At 45.7% G+C, this 14,370-nt stretch overlaps 1 long non-coding RNA gene across 1 annotated transcript; it reads right to left on the bottom strand.

Annotated features, from left to right (window-relative positions):
- Window positions 1-4,344: 4,344 nt before the first annotated feature.
- LOC136497831 (uncharacterized) lies at window positions 4,345-8,058 on the bottom strand. The gene is made up of 3 exons (XR_010769448.1): window positions 7,787-8,058; window positions 5,660-5,806; window positions 4,345-4,597 (listed from the first exon to the last, which is right to left on the bottom strand). It is a non-coding gene; the product is annotated as an uncharacterized lncRNA (long non-coding RNA).
- Between the last annotated feature and the right edge of the window lie 6,312 nt (window positions 8,059-14,370).

Below are 14,370 nucleotides of genomic sequence, written 5' to 3'. Positions count from 1 at the left end.
CGGTCAACGTTACCCGTTGATCGATCAACGCTGACCGTTGACTTAACCCCACCTATTAGTGACCATAACAGCCTCGCCCAATCGGTTTGCGCCACGTGTCAAGCCCGGATTTAATCCCTCTTTATTCTTTTTCAAATAATGATTTAAACTTAGGAAATTCATAGAAAATTCATATGACTTCAGAAAAACATGAAACTGGTGTCTAAATTTTTCTAAAATCAAGCTCTACATCATAGGCTTATGTTTGAGTGCATTTCAACCTTTTGAATTTATGTTGCTTCTTTGTGACTATCTATAGGAGTCACTTATTGCTGCTTTATGTCACGTTTGGCAGACCCGGAGGAGCTAACAGCTGGGGAGGAGGACCCTGACTACACGAAGAACTTGGGAGATGACTTGACAGTTGCCATGTCCCACCCAACTTCATAGAATCCTATTAGGCATGCTATAATATAGATGCTAGCGCTTTACTTTATGCAAATGAACTATGATAGGGTTGCATGGTAGAATTGCTTGAAAGCCTATGCCTTGATGCAATCTTTACCCCTACACACCCGCTGTTAGGATAGACACTCGCCTACTGCTTGCTACTTACTGCTTACTTCTACTATGTATTATATCTATGATGTGATGCTTGGTGGAGGATTGTTTGTGAGTGGCTATGGCACTTGGTGCCGATAATATGGTAATAATGTGATAGCAACCGGGGAGAGTTCTTAGCGTGCGTCTTGGGTGTGTGGTGAGGGTCAAGTCGACCAGACATGAATGCTATGATGAGTCTTTGGACAAGTCTTGCTGGGGGATGTGACCTGGGCGTCCCTAGAGAGGAGTACTTGTGGCGGGTACATGTGACTTGAGGAGGTTCTGGGGTGGAGTGTCTTTGTGGGATGAAGCCCCAGAACGGATGTGCCACCGAGGCACAGGGTGTTGACCCCTGAGAGAAGATGTCATGTCTAGTCCTACCTAAGGACTGGTATATCGGGAGAACCAGAACCATGGACCTTTTTGTACACACCACTCGTCCAGGAGGAATGGATGTTCGACTAATCTAGGGCGATGCCATTACTGCTAGGTTGTGAGGTGATAGGGTGGGTGGCATGGATGTTGGATGCATGTACCATTCTAGATGCGCAGTACCACTTGAGGGGCCCAGTGCTGCGTCTCTGAAGGGTCAAGATGGCGGACTAGAGGGGGGTGAATAGTCCTTTTTAAAACTTAATCGCGCTGGCTAACCGAAACAAATGTAGAATTAAAACTGTCGATCTAGCCAAGACTGCACCCTTCTAAGTTCTCTAGCACCTTACAAAGATCCTAATTAAGTAAGTAAGGTGCCGGACTAACAAGAGCTCACCTAACCAATTCTAGGAGCAAGGTCACACAAACCTATGCCACTAGTACTTTGCACACCGGGGAGCTCCTACATAACTAGTAAGCAAAAGCACAAAGCTCCTAGGCTCACTAGCAATGCTCAATAACAAAGCAACCAATGACAAATTAGAGAGCGCAAATTACTTAGCTACATAAACTAAGCAATGTGACTAAAAAGGTTACACAAACCAAATTAGTCACGCAAGAGCTACTTCTATGCTACACAAGCAAGAAGGTAACTAGCAGGCTATACAAGCTAACTAATTACAAGAGCAACTACACAAGCACAATATAAGTGAATGTAAATACGAGCTTGTGTTGGGGAATTGCAAACCAACGGGATGACAAGGTTGACATGATGATTTTTATCCTGAGGTTCACTTGGTTGCCACCAAGATAGTCCTTGTTGAGACAAGCTCCAAGGTTGTCACCTGGTCCTCTTGCTAGTGGTGACCCACAAGTCACACTCTCCCACAGTGGAGTGCTTACCACAAACTCTAGCACTTGACCCTGGCCAGACCACTTGTCGCCCTTCGTGTCTTGCTCTACTAGAGTTGCTCTTCATGGCTCTCCGCAGGGGCGAGCATAAAGCCCCTCACAATCTCTTCTCTAGAGCACCGCACAAGCTTCTTACGGGCTTCAACATGAGACCACCACCAAGCCATCTAGGAGGTGGCAATCCTCCAAGAGTAACAAGCCCACCGGCTTACAAGATGACCACCTAGTGCCACTCGATGCAACCTCATGATGCAATCGCACTAGAATCGCTCACTCACTCGATCGGAATGAACACTATCAATCACAAGTGAGTTAGAGGGCTCCCAAGCACTACCATATAAGCCACAAAGGCTCTAGTGTGCTCAGCAAAATGCCCAAGGCTGGCCACCACTTCTATTTATAGCCCCAACGGCTAAACTAGCCGTTGCCCCTTCACTGGACCAAACTCAACACAACCGGACGCGCTGGTGCATACCACCAGACGTAGGCAGCCAGCGTCTAGTGCACCATCACCATCCACATGTCCTCACGCATTCAACCTCAGCCGTAGATTTCCAACGGTCACTGCACACACCAACGATCAAGAGAATGACCGGACACAGCATAGTGCCACACCGGACGCACCACGCCTCAGCGTCCGATGCACAACGGAGAGCTCCCAGAGCCTCCATTTAGCGATTGGACGCGTCCAGTGTACCATGATCGGACGCAGGCTAGCGTCCGATCCTCCCTGACCTCACTGCGCACCGCCATGTTAGCATGATCGGACGCTAAATAGTGTTTAGCTAGAGTCCGGTCCACAGCGTCCGCTCCTCCGTAAAAATTGACCGGACGCACAGGTGGTCCCTAGCCAGCGTCCGCTCGCTCAGCACCTTCGCGTGTGCCTCTACCTGAACTGATCGGATGCGTAGGTGCCCCCGAGGCCAGTGTTTGGTCACTTCCAGTGACCTGTTTTGCCTCTATTTCTTCGCCACCATGTGCATGTGTGTTAGTCTCCACTTTTCTCTTCCTCTCAAAACCCTTGCAAATGTGCCAACACCACCAAGTGTACACCACCATGTGCATGTGTGTTAGCGTTTTCACAATCATTTTAAAGGCGTTAACCACTCAACTTGCCACATCACTCGATCCTAGCAACGATGCAAAGTTAGATCACTCGAGTGGCACTAGATGACCGTTATGCAAACAAGTTTACCCCTCTTAATAGTACGGCCATCTATCCTAAACCCGGTCATCAACTTCTCTACACACCTATGACTGGTGAAATAGAAATGCCCTAGGTTATACCTTTGCCTTGCGCATTCCATTCCTCCATCTCCTCCAATGTCGATGCAACACATGCACCAACCAATCACCAAATGATGTGATCCACTTCATATCATCACATGACAGTATTGGTTCATCGATCTTGACCTCACTCACTCTTCACCATTGCCTCGGTCCATCGGTGCCAAGTCTTGCTCAAGCTTCACCGTCACACGCTGGTCCCTTGATTAAAAGCCTCCTAACTTACCCTTCACAATTATAACCGGTCCGTCGAGTTGAGCCTCATATTGATCTTCTCCACCTTGGTCACATGACTCCATGTGATGTCTCATATGCAATGAGTTCCTCCATCATCATATGTGTGAGCCTTTTACAAAGTTCAAACCATCTTCACCATCATGGCATATGTTGCTCACACATACACATGTATTTGTGGACTAATCATCCTGTGTATCTCACATAAATACAATTAGTCCACCTAAGGTTATCACTTAATTACCAAAACCAAACAAGGACCTTTCAGTCTCCCTAGTCTCAGTGTGCTGGTTCAGCTAGGGTGCCCTAGGGCTGAGTGGCAGGATGGTATCGTTCCTAATTGAAAGATAGCCAGAATCGGTCCTAGACGATACGTAGCGTCGATGATGGTGATCTTATGGTTATAGGTGTACATGTTTTGCAGAGTTGATCATTCTATACGTATAGCCAGTATCCTCAGGATATGGACACTTCTATGACCTATGCTTCCCTCGAGTAGAGAGATGAGTCCTTTCTTTTCTCCCCCTTGGGTTTTGTTGCCTTCCAGTGTGAGCCGATGATGCTAGGACGAGAGAGAGTTGTCCTTCCCACCTAGAGAGTGAGAGTGTGGTGAGATGTGTGTGATGGGATGGGAGAATGTGTGTGGATAAGAGGGATTAAAACTTGATGAATTATTACTAAAAATTTGATGATACCTTGCATAGGAAAGACTACAACCATAAATAGGTCCTCTTGAGATATCCCTTGCATTCCACTTTCCACAAAGCAAAAGCAAAGCATAGGGTGGGAAGCCAGTTGTGACTAGAACTGCCCTAATTTATACAAGATCAAGTACTGACTGTCTCCGCTAAACACGTTGAACACGCACATACCGTCACTTATATAAACCTGATAGTCCATCGAGTACCACGAAGGCCTCGATAAATCAACTTCACAACCAAGATCATACTTGATTAAGCAAATACATATCATATATACAGAGTTTGTAGCAGAAATAACCTTACAATAGGGTCACAAGTTATTAATACAAGTTCAGTTTCAAATACTAGGTTAAAACAATATAACTTTGAAATGATTACCAACTCATAAGTTTGAATCATATTGTTAGCTCAGATGACACCCTCCAACAAAAGCATAGATAAGAAGCATATACAGAGTAATCGAGCCCACCAGCACTTAGTCTCCACCTTCAGCAGATAGAGCACTTCACCTACAACTAGGGTGGGATAAAACCCTGAGTATTCAATTATACTCAGCAAGACTTACCCAAAAGAGAACAAAATAAAAGACTCTAAGGATATGTAAGCCCATATATGGTGGTGTGAGTTGGATAGCAATACTTTGCAAAAGAGCTTACTAAAGTAATCCTTACTTTCAAATTTTAGCATCAAGTTCAGTGAAGCCAATTATAGCTAAGTTTGCCATCTATCCTATAACAATCATTTGATTAATAAGCATCATAGTAGTAACCATATTCAATTATCATAATCAACATAACCATCATGTTTCATCACTGCTGGACAATGACCAAGTTTCTCACTAACCGGGAGAGACGGCGATTCGAATCGATTACATCTAGCTAGGCAATTCCCAAACACACACCCATATGAGCCCTCATTAGCTCGCGTGGGTCACCGTTCACTCCATTCAGCGGCGAGTCTAGACCGTTTCACAGAACTCATGGTCCTGCATCCTCACATGAATTGCCCAAAGCCCGTAGCAAACATGGTCTTGGATCAGTCCCATTCCTTCAGGCTCCCCTCTCAGCAACGCTAACAGTCCAATACCTCAGCCCAAATGAGCTAATCGGCTTCACGATCAACTATAACTTTGGCCCCTGTTATGTATTTGGTACCTTCAATCTTAACCAAGGTCCAACAATGAAGCGGTCATTAAATAACACAGACAGGATCAAAGAATACATGCCTAGCCAGCATTAACAACAACCATAATAGCACCGGATCTCGCCCGATCTCCAGTTATCCATTATCACATGGTTCTTTTCCATGATAACAAATATAGCCAATTGTGTCCGAGTAGCCACCTAAATCTCGTGGATGACAGGAATCACCCAACTTCTACTGGTATAAGCATAGCTAAACATAGAGCGACTTGTACATACTAGTAAGGTTGCAGGTTTATATTGTGGACAAGGTAAGTCAGGCAGCAATAGGGTTTTAAATCAACTCGTATAACTTAATGCACAATACAAAAGGTATACTTGAGTGAATTTAAAAGAGAGGTAGGAGGCTTGTAATGCTCAAGGGCTTGCCTGGGTTTGAAGCACAATGTCAGTTAGTTAGCTTCATCTTCATATCATGATCAACCATCATCTTTATCTTCTAGACTTGGTCTCTATTACACCATCTTTGGGTTCAACTCCGTAGTCCACCAATCGATTCATCACCCGTTATTGTACCTAAATGGTATGCATGGATGCAATGCATGTTTGAGTGACATAAACATAACACAAGTGTTTGGAAACACGGGGCACAAGTATCGTGTCGCTAGGGCGAATTAGGATTTAAATTGTTTGTGGTTAAATTCCCATCCTAATTGGAATCTACTCATAAGTTGGTTATTAACAACACATCACAATTCCATACTACCATAATATGCTAAGCATGATGGAATGCGTGACATGATGCAAGGAAGTGCATTAGTGAAATCTAACAAGATTAACTTAATTTAAACATGGAGATGATATATGGGTATTTAATCTATTCTTATTTATAAGCCAGAGTTAATTAGCATAAACATGATTAAGCATATGAAATGACAAGCTATTCTTTAGGTTACATGAATTGATTCTGCTCATCACTAAAATTTGCTCTAACACATATGCCACACATCCAAGGTAAAGCTAAGCAAGGGTTAGAAACTCGCATAAACACATGCTTACTAGTCATTCAATTAACAAGAGATTCTATTCTTATGTCATTACAAGACTTCATAAACATCTACACAACTCAAACATGGATACAAACAGGGATCATGACATGATGTAACCACTTACATTTATTTACAAACTTGCATCACTTAAGCAACAAAATTAGCTTTTTAATAGACAATGATTTTACTAAATAGGGATTAATAAGATATTAACATGAAAGCACTATTATAGCTTAACCTTTTTAACCAAGACGTTGCATAGAAAAGGGCAAGCAAGATCACATATATACATGCATCCAATAAAGAAGTGCTTAAGTAAACTAAAAATCATTTTTAGTTTTTATTATCATAAGTGGATCATGAACATATCACACAAGTAACTAAGTTGCCATGAATCAGCAGAGATGAAAGTGTTCCATGGTCTTCAATCAACTCCAAAACTCATTCAAGTCATTTCATGATTTAGATTAGTCCTTTTGATAATTATAAACTAATAATTAAGCATATAACTAAAGATATAATTAAACATCATCCAATTGGTCCCAAAATTTTTGTGTAGGTTGGCTATATCATAAAACAGTGGAAAAACAAATTTCATAATTTTTGGATATTTAGATTGGCCTACAAAAATCATAGAATTTGCATTTCTTAATTAAAAGAGGTAATTTTAAACATGACAAAACTATCAATTTTCCAGGTTTAATATTTTTCTTACATATAACACATTATTAATAGGCTACACAAAAAAAATTCATGATTTTATCATACTCCTATAATTACTTATGAAATTCACAAAAATCAGCACATTTTCAAAACGCATAAAAAGGAAAAGGACCGCTTGGCTTAAAGTGGCCCGGCTCGGCCCAGCCGCGCGCGCAGGCGCGGGCGGACGTGGCCTGGTGATTTTGCAATAAGGTCCTCGTCATTTTACTAAACCACAATTAAGTCCAAACAACTATTTGTTTATCTCTATTCCTTCTCACTTAACACCCTCACCTTCTTCCTATTCACTCTCCTGGCCCCCTCGTCTTCTTCCCGATTGGGCAGAGCAGAGGAGCGCCGGCTAGCGGCCAAATCCGGCCGGCGCAGGCCATGCCTGGCGGCGAGGGGTGGTGCTAGGACGCCTAGGCCAGCGCGCACCCTTGGGTGGCAGCGGTTTCGCCGGAGGTAGCCTGTAGCCCCCTGGCCACAAGCACAGGCGGCCCGGAGCGATTGTGGCGGCCGGTGTCGGTGTGCTTGGCATCCCCGGCCAGGATTCGGCAGGAAGACATGAGCAGCGGCACGGCGGGGTCATGGCGAACGTCCAGGGCTCGGCCTCAATCCTAAAGGCGAAGCGAGTACGCAGGGGCGCGGTGACGGCCATGGCGGCGGTGAGCAAGCACGGCCGGCGAGCCCGCTCCGGCGAGGACGGACCTTGAATCGTCCAACGAGCTATAGCTAGAGCTTCTACACGGTGGGGCAAACTCGGTATAAGAGAGAGAGAGCAGAAGGAGGTGGCCGAAGGTACCTGGCCGCACGGAGTTCAAGCTCGGGCGGCTATGGCGGGTCGCCGCCAAGGGAACAGCGCGCGAGGGCGATTGCGACGGCAAGAGGCTAGGAGAACGGGCTCAGGCGATGCGCGTGAGTGAGGCGGAGCTGCGAGCACGGCCAATCGCACTAAGATGGAGCGAGCGCGACTAATTGCGCCGGTGTAGCAAGCTCGATGGAGACGGCGGAAAGAAGAAAAAGAAGAAACGACGGCCGGCTCGGCAGGTATAAGGCGAGGGCGAGGCAGGAGAGAACGCGGGCACCTTCTGGAGCGAGCCACGCGGGCGGCCGCACGTCCAAACGCGAGTGTCGGCGCGAAGACGGCCAACGGCGCACGGCGGTGATGAGACAGACAGACTGCTTGCCGAGTTACTGTTCAGACCGAAAACCCCATCTTCGTCTTCCATTTTCTCCCAAAACTTAATGGTAACTTGAAAATATCCAAGAACAAAAGTTTTTCATCTTCATGCCAACTTCAACTTTTCTTTGAGGATCAAGTTCTAATTCTAAACGGTTAGAGAGATCTAGAATAAGGAACACGGGCACTTGAAACTGAAACACTGGATTCAGTTATCATAGTTTTGAAAACTGTTTTTCTTAGAAACTTTGGAAATTAATTTAAGAACAAACAGTAACTAAGCATCTCAACTAATTGCACAATTTCAAAGCTCAAGCATAGGATCAATCAAAAGAACAAAAGTTGGGCACATTTTATTTATGAAAATTCATTTTATAAATCTCCAAATATTGAAGTTTAACAATGTTTTTCAGGAACTAGATGAGAATAGCTAAGTGTAAAATTCCGCATGGGATTCAAACTTTGAGCACAAATTTAAACATATTAGGCTTGGAAACATAAACAAACGTTAATGCAATATTATAGAATACACTTTTCACTTCAAAGTTTATTTTAGCAAAATTTTGTTTGATTAAGAAATTTTCATTCCATAAAATCATAAAACACCATAATAGAAATCATTGTTAACATTTCATGCAACCTATAAAACACAACATATGCAACAAATGGAGGCTAAAATTGAAACATGAAATGCATTCTTAACACAATGCTTGATGATTATGCATAATGAACATGATTAAAGTTTTAATTAGCCTTCTAACACCAGTGGCCAGTACAAATCGTACTGAAAATTGTTTAGCAAGTTTTGAGCCCGACTACGACTTTGAGAGGGAGATGGTTGGGAGGACTAGGGGCCTTGTCCTACGCTCAAGATGGTTGATGAAGATGCTTCCGCGACCCGCCTCCATTCTTCCGTAACTGTTCTAGATGCTGTGTGCTCTGAGTGATTCCGCCAGTGTGGCAATGTAATAAAGTAAATCTTGCTAATTTGTTCTCTTTTAAGTTAGAAACTCGATGTATGACTATGATATCACTAATATGTGATAATGTGATTGTCGATGCAGGACCCACGGGATACCCCGCAAGGAAGAGAGAAGATCTAGTTTAACTAGGATTCCTCCCATATAATCCTAGTAGTAGTGTTATCCTATAATCCTACTAGGACTCTACATTGTAAACTGACTAGAACTCTTACCTCTTAGACTATATAAAGGAGGGCAAGGATCCTAGATCGGGGGCAGAAGGTGGAAGAGAGTGACTGAAAGGTCCTTGTATGGTTTTGGTAATTGAGTGACAACTTAGGTGGACTAATTGTGTTTATATGAGATACACAGGTGATTAGTCCACAGGTATATGTGTGTGAGCAACATATGCCATAAAGGTGAAAATGGCTTGGAGATATTGTAAAGCTCACACATGTGATGATGAAGGAGCTTAAATGCACATGAGACATGACATTGAGTCATGTGATCAAGGTGAAGAAGATCAAGACAAGACTTGGCTTGATGGACCGGTTGCAAGCGTGAAGGGCAAGTCGGAGGCTTTGGAGCGATGAACCGCGTGGCGGTGAAGCTTGAGCAAGACTTGGCGCCGATGGACGAAGGCAACGATAAAAAGCAAGTGAAGTCAAGATCGATGAACCAATATGATCATGTGATGATATAAAGTGGATCATATCATTATTGATCATGTTGGTGCATGTGTTGCATCGACATTGGAGGAGATGGAATAGAATGCGCAAGGTAAAGGTATAACCTAGGGCATTTCATTTCACCGGTCATAGGTGTGTAGAGAAGTTTATGACCAGGTTTAGGATAGATGGCTGTACTATCAAGAGGAGCAAACTTATTTGTATATCGGTCATCTAGTGCCACTCGAGTGATCTAACTTTGCATCGTCGCTAGGATCGAGTGGCGTGGCAAGTTGAGTGGCTAACATCCTTTGGGAAATAATTGTGAAAAGCTAACACACATACACATGGTGGTGTACACTTAGTGGTGTTGGCACATTTATAAAGGAGATGGAGTTGGAGTTGATGTGGATCAACTTGGTGAAGAAACTACATCGACGGAGTGTCCGCCCGTAGAGTGCGGACAGTCCGACGGTGCCACCGACGCACTACACAGAAAAGACAGGGTCTCACAGAGTGCACCAGACGCTGGTCACGTAGTGACCGGACACTTGCAGGACACATCCGGTCAGGCTGACGTATGGTGACGTAGGAGCTGGAGTATGACCGGACGCTGGGCTGCGTCTGATCATGTGCGACCGGACGCGTCCGGTCAAGGTCGGTATCTTACTGTAAATGACCGGACACTGAGGTCCAGCGTCCGGTCAGTTGAAGTTGCGTTCGGTCAGAAGATGACCGTTGAGATCGAAAGAATGCCGTTGAACGCAGGTGACACGTGGCTGTCATCGGGCGACCGGACGCTGTGGTCTAGCGTCCAGTCAACACGACTGGAGCGTTCGGTCGACCCGACAGTTGCCCAGTGAAGAGGTAACGGCTAGTTTAGCCCTTGGGGCTATAAATAGAAGTGGCCTTCGGCCATGGCTGGAGTTGAGCACTTTGGAGGACTTTGTGTCCATGCTTGAGAGTGCTTAGGAGCCCTCCATCTCATACATACTTGATAGTGATCATCCGATTGTGTGAGTGAGCGATTCTAGTGCGGTTGCATCGTGAGGTTGCATCAAGTGGCACTAGGTGATCGAGTTACAAACCGGTGGTGCTTGTTACTCTTGGAGGTTACCACCTCCTAGACGGCTTGGTGGTGGTCTCCGTGAAAGCCCGCAAGAAGCTTGTGCGGCGCTCTGAAGAAGTGCTTTGTGAGGGGTATTGTGCTCGCCTTGCGGGAGCCACGAAGAGCAACTTTAGTAAAGCGTGTCATTGAGCTACCCTCACTTCTGGGGTAGGTTCTTGTGGCACCCGATGTGCGGGCTTGGTGGATGATGCCAATTAGCCATCGAACCACCAAGTGAGCGGTCGACACAACGGGGACTAGCGTATTGGCAAACACGTGAACCTCGGGAGAAAAATCATCGTGTCAACCTTGTTTTTCCCGTTGGTTTGTATTCCCGTTACACAAGCTTGCAATTACTTTTATATACATTGAGCTTGTGTTGTTGCTTTAATAATTAGTTAGCTTATGTAGCTTGCTAATTATCTTCTTGCTTGTGTAGCATAGAAGTAGCTTCCTTGCGTAGCTAATTTGGTTTATGTAACCTTGTTAGTCACTTTGCTTAGTTTGTGTAGCTAAGTATTTACGCTCTCTAATTCAACATTGGTTGCCTTGTTATTGAGCATTACTATTGAGCTTAGTTGACTTTGTGCTTTTGCTTACTAGCATGTGTAGGAGCTCCCTTATTGCTTAAAGTACTAGTAGCATAGGTTTGTGTGACCTTGCTTCTAGAATTGGTTAGGAGAGCTCTAGCTAGCCCGACACCTTTGTTGCTTGATTAGTATCTTTGCAAGGTGCTTGTGAATATAGATAGAGTGGTGTAGTCTTGGCTAGACCTAGTCGCCATCTCGACCCTTCAGCGACGATCACAACACAACATTACGATCAATCTAATGCAAAGGCTAGCGCCGACTGGACGTAGGGCTGTTACTCGATCACGGTCAAGGGCCCGCACTAGGATAAATTGACTGTCTCTTGCGTTAACCGTCGAGTTCTGCATACGCCGAAGCCCGAACAACTGCCCTGAGTACCCCCGTGGCAGGCTATCGATGGTGAAACATCGATAGCTGGCGCGCCAGGTAGGGGCTTTTGGCGGATTTGCATCCGAGAGCTCAATGGACCTCGACAACATGATATTCTCAACAGGATCAACTTTCATCTTTGGATCATGGATCTGCAAAGCGGATGACAACGGCAAGCTCTAAGGCCATCTCCTCGAAGATTTGGATCACCATGAAGACCTCGCTGTTTCAGCGACCATGACAGATCAACTCGCTGGAAAACTCATGCGGCTCGTGATGTCTGATCCAACTCAGACTTCGTAGCCATCCGCATCCGACTCGAACTCAGCCTCCGCATCTAAGATGGAGTCTTACCCGAGTTCTTTCCACAACAGTCTGAGTTCTTTTTCGACAGTCTGGAATGCGACATCAACCCATCAAGAATACAACTCGGAGAACATTCAGAGTTCTTTCGAGAAGCCGAGTTCTTTTCCGTTTGGGCTCCATAACGTGGCAACATCTTATCAGGCATAGCTCGAGAGATCTATCGACCCGGTGCTTAGAATGCCACTAAATGGAGCTCAAAAAGGCCTTGTACTGACTATGACATCTCAAAACTACATCGTCCACTGGCCAGGCTCTGTTCCTAAGGATAACGGCACCCGACTAGTTGGCACGACGATGATTCTACCCTACCAAGAAGGAGATTCAATCTACGACGCTGAAGCCTCTACTGAAGTTCTCAACAACTCTGACAGCGTGGAAGCCAACGTCAATAACAGGACACTTCATGCACGAGAAGTATTCATGGTTCGCCGTCCCCGATCACCGTTGGTCCCTCCAGAAGTACCCGACATCAGGTCATCAGATGAATCCGAATCCAACATATCACCCTTTACCTAGGGGCACGATAATGAAACCAGGAGCTAGGAACAGGCCAGAGAAAGAAGAAACAAATTAAAGCAAGGACGCCAACGCCGTGCCAGATAGTGCAAAGAAGCTTGGATCATATATTAGTCAGATCTAGAGTCAGATCTAGCCAAGTACAATAGAAGAAAATTAGAGCAAGAAGTCAAAGAAAGACGCGCGGCTTAAGCACAAAAAAAGGCCGACGGGTGGGGGGCTTAAGCGTAAAAAAATCCCACCTCGCACCCCATCTATTGGATCAGCATCTAGTGGTCCTGATTAGTAGTTTTTAAGTTTGCACAAGTTTGTTGGTTTACACGTGATACGTTGCCTATAAAAAACCCCACCCTACAATGCTACCATTGCGCCGCCACCCGCACCTCTTGACCACCAGGCCGGAGCGCCTGGTGTGCGAGATCCAGTAAGGACGCGCCGGCACGCAGCGCGACACGAGAGATGCCCAGCACCGAGTCTTCACGGCCACGACCTCCTCCTCGCGACACATCGATCCACACCCTCGGTGAGCTTCTCCTCCCTACCCCCAAAGCCCTTTCCCTCGTTGAGGCCATTCCTGTCTCCCGCATTGCCTCGCGGCACGCCGGTGAGGCAGCTCGGGCGTGAAACCTGGCGTCCCTCTTACGCTCACCATGGAGCCTAGCCCCTTTTCTTGGCCCAACGTTTCCTGGGGAAGCAGCGCCCAAGTGTTTTTGACCTTCAAAAAGGCTCGACATCAAATTGCAATGTTACGGCCTAGAAATATTTTCCCGAAAAAAAATCAAATGCAAAGTTCCCACAAACGGGAACGCTACTACTCCCATTTGTGAGTCCCGTGCCCATGTGTAATAGTAGTACATGAGGGGGTGGGGGTATACATGGGAATGGTAATGAAGAAGGGTGACAGCGTGACAACACTGTGTTCGGTAAGAGAATTATAAATTTAGCATTGAAACAAATCAGTCTTTCATATTTGGCACTAAAAAATTGAACTTTCGTATCTGGCGTCAAACTGAATATTTCTTATGTAAATGGCACAATCGTCCATTTGGTGCATCCATCCGTTAGATGACTCTGTTGACCATGTCAGCTTTCTTTGAGAAATACCAAAATACCCTCATGTACTGTCGCGGCTCGTCTCCTGCCTGACGCGGAGTCGCGCACGCTTCCTCCCCTTCTTCGTGTGAGGCTTTTACCTATGTGCCATTAAGAAAGTTTGCAATTACGCACAAGCCATTAAAAAGGTTGAGCTCCCACGCGTGTCATCGTGCTGAACTTCTTTGCTCTCCAAACCATTCCGTCCGCTTTTCTATCTAACGGTGTCAAATAGACATGTGAAATGACCATTTTACCCTACAGTGGGGTCCATTTGTCAGCCACCCAAACTCTCTTTTTCTTTCTCTTCTTTTTCCTGCGCACACAGAGGGCCAAGGGAGCTCTGCCTGCCGTCGGGTTCTCCGCCCTCGTTGCCGTCCCAAGTGCTCAAGGTGGTGCGGCCATAGGCTTGAACACCGGCCGGAGCGCCCGGCCTTGAGCAACGCCTGCACGAGAAGGCATCGTGCTGTTGACCCCGGCGACATCGCGCCGTTGCCGAAGGGCATGTTCACCAGCACCGGCAGCGCGCCTCGCC

The sequence above is a fragment of the Miscanthus floridulus genome, chromosome 12 (assembly GCF_019320115.1).
Source record: "Miscanthus floridulus cultivar M001 chromosome 12, ASM1932011v1, whole genome shotgun sequence".
NCBI lineage: Eukaryota > Viridiplantae > Streptophyta > Magnoliopsida > Poales > Poaceae > Miscanthus > Miscanthus floridulus.
The sequence above is the reverse complement of the archived record's forward strand: the minus strand, read 5'-3'. Positions and strand labels throughout refer to the sequence as shown.